This window comes from Buceros rhinoceros, unplaced genomic scaffold (genome assembly GCF_000710305.1).
Source record: "Buceros rhinoceros silvestris isolate BGI_N320 unplaced genomic scaffold, ASM71030v1 scaffold5733, whole genome shotgun sequence".
Classification (NCBI taxonomy): Eukaryota; Metazoa; Chordata; class Aves; order Bucerotiformes; family Bucerotidae; genus Buceros; species Buceros rhinoceros.
In genome coordinates this window covers 68,553-74,932 of record NW_010402935.1, presented here as the reverse complement: position 1 = coordinate 74,932, position 6,380 = coordinate 68,553, and positions in this window count along the sequence as shown.

Sequence of the window (6,380 nt, the reverse complement as noted above, 5' to 3'; positions counted from 1 at the left end):
GAAAGAGAAATGGAAAGGAGAAATGATGCTGAGTGGAACAAATAAGGGAGGATTAGGAAAAAAAGGAATAAAACCTTGCACAGTTGTCAGTGTGAAAATCTTCATCATACTTCAGAATGCAGAAGAAAATGCTGCAGCCTGTGTCATGCAGAAGGCAAGGCTTGGTAACTGTGATGATCCCACGTGGCCTCATGCAGAAGGCAAGGCTTGGTAACTGTGATTATCCCATGTGGCGTTAAAACGAGTGATTATGGTGTTGAAGCAGCTATAGAAATCTCCTCCAGTCCTATCCACAGCCAGACGTGTTGCAGAATGACCTTTGGGGAAACGCTTTCCACCATGCTCTGCTCATAAAAAATGTGAGCACCCTTTTCACATTTCCAAGTATTAAAAGACAAGACAAAGAAACCCCAGAAATGCTGACAGCACCGCCCAGCTCCGGGTGCAGCAATAGCGATGTAAGCATCTGCACCACTCCCAGACGCCACCTCTCCCGAAAGCTTGGGTACCTGGCCTATCAAGGCTGTGCGACGAGCCTCTGTGGTCCCCTTGAGGTAACACCACTGGTAATTGCATTCTTCTGAAAAAAATGGTGTCAGTGAAACTTCCAGAGAGGAAATATCTTCCATTCTACAGCACTTTAGAGGTTTGTTTTGGATAGGACGAATTTCTCTAAAAGTGACTCTCTGTCATTGCACTGACGATAGGGGCAGATGGCTGGAGCACTCTGAAAATATCCCATCCCCACCCCACCTAGCCGACTGTGACTCTTTGTACTTCTTCTAAATTTCATGCCCTAAGCACGCAGTAAATATAACTGAATTGTTTAGGTATGCGAGTAATTACATTACAGTTAGACCTGTGGGTTTTACTGCTTTAGAAGCCTGTTGAGCACGACCAAGAAATGAGAACAGAATTACGTGGTTGAATCTGCACTAGTTCAATGCAGGACAGTGACGTGGAAAGGTGCTGAGCACCCTCGAGGCTCTCCTCATCTCACACCCTCTGCACTGGGCCCTCCTCCGGTCCGGATTCTACTTCCACAGTGTGTGTGACACACACCTCTGAACTCTCTTGTTTTTCACTTCTGTGGGACTATCCGGTTGAGCCTGTGTGAAATAGAAGAGGAAATCTTATTTCCCCTCCTATATCTCACCATATCCCTGAATTTTGGAATTACAAATTTAAAAGTTCCAAGAAGAGCAAATAAAATCACGGTTGTGCAAAGGATGGGAGGTGAAAGCAACGCTTGGAATATGTTATGGCAGTGATAAAGTTGATGGTTCTGATTTCTTCCAGCGCGGCGGGCACTAGGCCTGGTCCTGCATGGCAGCAGCTGTGTCCGTCTGTCCTTACTCTGTTTGTCCTTGCTGCCATGGACTGTGTGAAGCACTGGAGTGTGGCTTGAGCGCCCTGCCCTTGCTGGAGGGTTCTCCTGCACGGCTCCAGGACCGAGCCTTGCCTCTGGGCCCCAGCAGCAAAAAACCAGTGGCAGCAGCACTGTAGGACAGGATGACTGAAACGACCCCCCCCCTCCAAATCCTGGTCTGAGACTGGATGAGCGGGGACTTTCAGAGACCCTGTCTCCCTCCTTTCCTTGCCTCCCAGCGCAGATAGCCATCTTCTTCACCCTTCATCTGCTGCCCCTGGCGTCTTCAGTCACCTGCATCACAGCAGTTCCTGAGCCCCTGGTGTTGCTGAACACCAAGATCCGCTTACCCCTGCATAGTCCTGCAGTCTGGGCTAGAAGGGGCATTACACAGCCAGAAAGCAAGCGAGCTAACTCCTCCACAACTCTAAACTGCCTATCGCTCACTCACACGCGTGGGCTGAGCTGGATAGCACTGACAAAGCCCAAGCAAATGCCTGTTGACGACCTCCCAGGTGGCTGCAGAGCAGCTGGAGAGGCAGGACTGTCAGGAAGCATTAGAGACTAAACACAGCAGCACTCGATGCTGGACTGCTCATACAGGTGCCAGATGTTAAAGTTTTCATCTTAGGTGAGTTTATGGTGACAGGGGCTTTGTGGTTAGTAGGGAATGAGGTTTATGCCAAGGATTGTTGTTCTTGACAGAGGCATCTATCTATTTTACACAAAAAGAGGAGATCTTTCTCCTGAGCAGTTTTTCAACATCGATCTGCAATTACGCTGGCTGTTTTGAGGCCAGCTGGTACAACCTGGAGTTTTACCAACTGGTTTCTAACCACAAATAGCTCATTAAATATCCTGGTGCTACCACTGGCAAATAGAAGATCTGTGGATATAAGATTGTGCTCTTGGAAGGAGAAGGCTATCCAGGAATCCCCCAAATACTTGGAAATAAGAGCCTAGCACTGCTGATCTAAAAAAGGAATGTCTTGCTTTGAGACATTGGGCTTGCCACAATCAATACTGCTTTTTGCAGCCAAATATCTTCTCAGACAGGAGCGGAGGTTATTCTTCTGGGGGACAAACCTGAAAGACAGAGAGACCTATGCCTGTAGAAGACAGGCTCAAGTTTGGGATGTAATAATTTCTGAGTACCCAATTCCAGGTACCATGGGACAGATTTTTAGATGCAAACTCGTCTCCTGCTCGCATTTAAGGAGCAGGGTGGGAACAGAGTCCCACGATTTAGTGTCGTGCAGCAAGCTGGGCATTGATTAGCTCTTCCCGCTGTCGGCTCCAGTTGTAGCTGATTTGACCAATGGGCACATCGAGATGGGTGATTGAGGACAGAGATGTCAGAGGGTTGTGCTGACCAGACTGAAGCCAGTACTGGCCTGGAAATATGTATTAGTGCCAAAACCTTGCTGCTTTCAACAGGACACATGACGTCACCAAGCAAATAGTGGCCTGCTGTCAGCCACGCCTGTGGCCACTGTTGTAGGTGGATGTGCTGCAGTTTCCATCGTCAGGCAAAACTTTGCAACAAAAGAAATTGAACAGGTTTATAAATGCTACCAGCCAAAAAGTCCAACAGCACAGAATTAGAGATAGGGCAACAGGGGAAGATAGACCTCTGCTTTGTTCTGGTGATACAGCTGAAGAACATCCAGGGAAAGGAACTGGAAAATCTACTTTTAAGGAGGAAAAACAAAGTGGGACCTAATCAAGATACAGTGTGAACCACTAGAAAAGGAATGGTTCTCTGTGGAAGACAATCTCAGCTCCAGGCATATTCATGAGCACACTAAAATGAAATTTTTATAAAACATTATAATTACATGAATCAGAAGGAGGAAGCATTACTGCCATTACAGAGCAGAGACGTGAAACCACTCTCTTCAACAGAGCAGAAGGAAAGCAATAGAAAACCACCGTCAGATCTTTGCTGTCAGGGCCTCCCATAAACCCAACAACACTGAAACAACCCAACAGTTTACTGAATTGGGAGTCCTTGAGCAAAACACCTATTCATTTACACCTCTGTCATTTCTCTTGGCTCAGTTTGGGAACGTGGTAATACTACAGGCAAGCAAGAGCATGAAATGCTTAAGAAGTAGCAGAAGTTTTGAGCTCAGCAAATAAAAGCAGACAGTCACCAGTAACCAGTACCCCCACAGCGGGGCTTGCTGCAGCCTTGCCTGATTTCCTACTGTAAGAACAGAAAAGAGCTCTTATCACTGATTTGGCTACAGGATGACAGTAAAATGTGAGTTTTACGGGTGTTGACCTCTTCTGACAATTTTGCATTCCGTTATAGGTAATCAGAACCAAAAAACCAAAACAAAGTAAAACAAAATCTTGTCTTGCATTGCACAGTGTAGCAGCTCCCAAAGAATACCTGTTCCTGACGCTGCAGAAGTCTGCAACTTACCTATACAAGTAAAAGTACCTCAGCCCAGCTGCTGAAGACCAGCTGTATATGTGTGCTCCTCTGGAAAACAGCATAGTGTAAAATGATCACCAGAATCATTGGGAGTTAAAGATGGGGCCATGAGAAGTACCCGTTACCATCTATTTCCCACTCATATCATCCCAGCACATCCCAAGAGTCTCAGAAAGACTCGAGCGTGGGCTTCTCTCCGCTGCCACCACACCTGGGAGCTTGAATTACTGCAGAATTAAAATGGATTGGGCCAAAACCCGTAATTTCTAATTCCTCCTCCCTATTCACAGAGATCCAAGTTCCCGCCAAGCCCCCATTGCTTGAGCCACCCAGCAAAGCCAGGGCAACTACAGCATGCCAAGCAGCCCTGGCTCTTGGTTTCAAGTCCAGGCGTGTGCTGTGCCAGCCAGGACATGTTTGCCATCACCCACAGTCATTTCTGCAAACTCACCAGGCTCCTGAGAGACTTCACCTGTAAAGGGATTTCTTTCCTACTCACACAAGGGTTGAAGGTGCTGTGGTTGATGTTCCTGTGATCAGAGCTCCAGAGGTTAGTTTATCTGAAGGTTCCACACCTGGGGGCCTCCCTACCATTACACCTACCCCAGGTCTTCCCTATTAGATCATCTCGAGTCAGTCCTGGCACGCTGCAGGATGTACGAGATGTTCGCCACTTCCACTCTGATTTCAATAAGAAGGAACGTGGTCACCACCACCCAGGATATATTAAGGATGTATCAGACAAAAGGAAGGCATTACCCAGACCTTTGAATCTTATTCCTCACCTAAAGGTACCTTAAAGCCTTTCATGTTTAACTATAACCACTCTGCTGCCCATATAAACACAAGTCAGGTGTATCCATCCTACGTGCAATATGATAAACCAAAACCTATCTCAGTGCGCTCTATTGTTCCGCGAAGCACAGAAATATCTTGTAACATTGCAGTTGCTGCTGGTTCTGAGGTGCTCGTGGGGAAAACGATGTGGTCAAGGTCGTGACGGCAGCAAGGTCATGGGGGGTCTGCACGGGGTCTGCGCTGCTCTGCTCTCTGTAGAATGTTCTGTGCCTTGCTCCCAGCTCTCTAACTGCACTGCAGACTGGTCTCACGGTGACTAACGGTTACCTTAGAATGACTTTTACACTTGGAAGAAACAAATCCCCCGATGAGGTGATAAAAGAATTTGTTTTCTCCACACATTAGTCGCAGAAATGGCTTTGCCAGGAGGTTCTCCGCATTGCTCTGTGTGTCACTGTGAGCTGCAAAAGGGGTTTTTATGAGCTTGGCTAAAAAGCCTGTTTGCCTTCAGCTCCAAAGCGCAGAGCACTGTCTCCTTCTAGACTAATTTATACATTTTCTATCTCTATTTGTGACTGGGAAAAGCTCAACTCGAGATCTGGTTCCACAGTCCCGGATTTGATATATGACAACCACTTCTCCCTTCCACAATTAAGTCCTCCTCAAAAGCCAACAAATAATAACTTTCCACATAACTCTAATGGCAAAAGGATGACTTATAAAAATCTTCCAGACTGCATCTCTTCCAATCACTTCTGCAAGCAGGTGTAGAGACTAATCAGAGCTACATTAATTGGCAGAAACTGTGTGTCTGCTTCCTGGCTGCCTCTGCTACGGCTCCCGCCCTCAGTGTCGGTAACAAAGGCCACCTTCATTAAGAGCAAGCTGGGAAGATCTCTGGCTGTTCCCTCTCTCCCCCTGACTGAAGAGTGGCCTCGGCTGAACTCTTTCTGATGACACTGCCAGCTAATTAACAGGCTAATTCCAGCACCCTGCTCTTTCAGAGCTACCTGCTCATCACAGCACAGACCTTTTCTCATATCGCAGCTCCTCAAAAGGGCTGTGCTTGACCTGCCAGCACAGGAGGACACTGTCACCAGCAACACCTCCCCTTTTGCTGCACTGGTGGCTGGTACTCTCTTGGCAAGCAGATGGCTCTTGCCAGTGAGCAAGGTGGAAAGCTGTAAGTCCATTGCACACAACTGCGGCTCAGGAGCTGGAGTGAAGGGGAGGCTGGCAGAAGGGCAGGAAACCACCTCCAATTTCCATGTCCAGCCACCAGCTGCTGTTCCCTTGCCATCCAGGCACTGAAAACTTCACAGACCTGCAGCTGGTATCTGCAGGTGCTCTAAAACTTCTTGCCAAAATGTGTTTTAAGAAAGGCATGTACAGAAATGCAGCATCCATTAGCAGGCAAAATCCGGAGTCAGTGGAGACTGGGAAATACTGTAATACATATATATATAAGTTAAAAATACAGACCAAGAACTCTCCAGATGTCTACATTGCTGGGTGGGATAGTTATGCTGCTGTCACCTTCCTCTGGCAGTGTCCTTTTACGCCAGTTCTTTATTATTCTCTGCAGTTCTCATCCAGAAGGGCCTCTGTGTGCCCTTGGTCCCTGGACCAGGGCAGTTGGCCACCCTGGGCCAACTCAGAGGGACTCCTTCACCCACTTTCACTACCTGCAGCCTAAGTGGCTACAGCTGCCTCTTTTGGAAGCCCTGCCTCTAAATTCTTTGTCCTAGCACCCTGCACCCATGAGCAGTG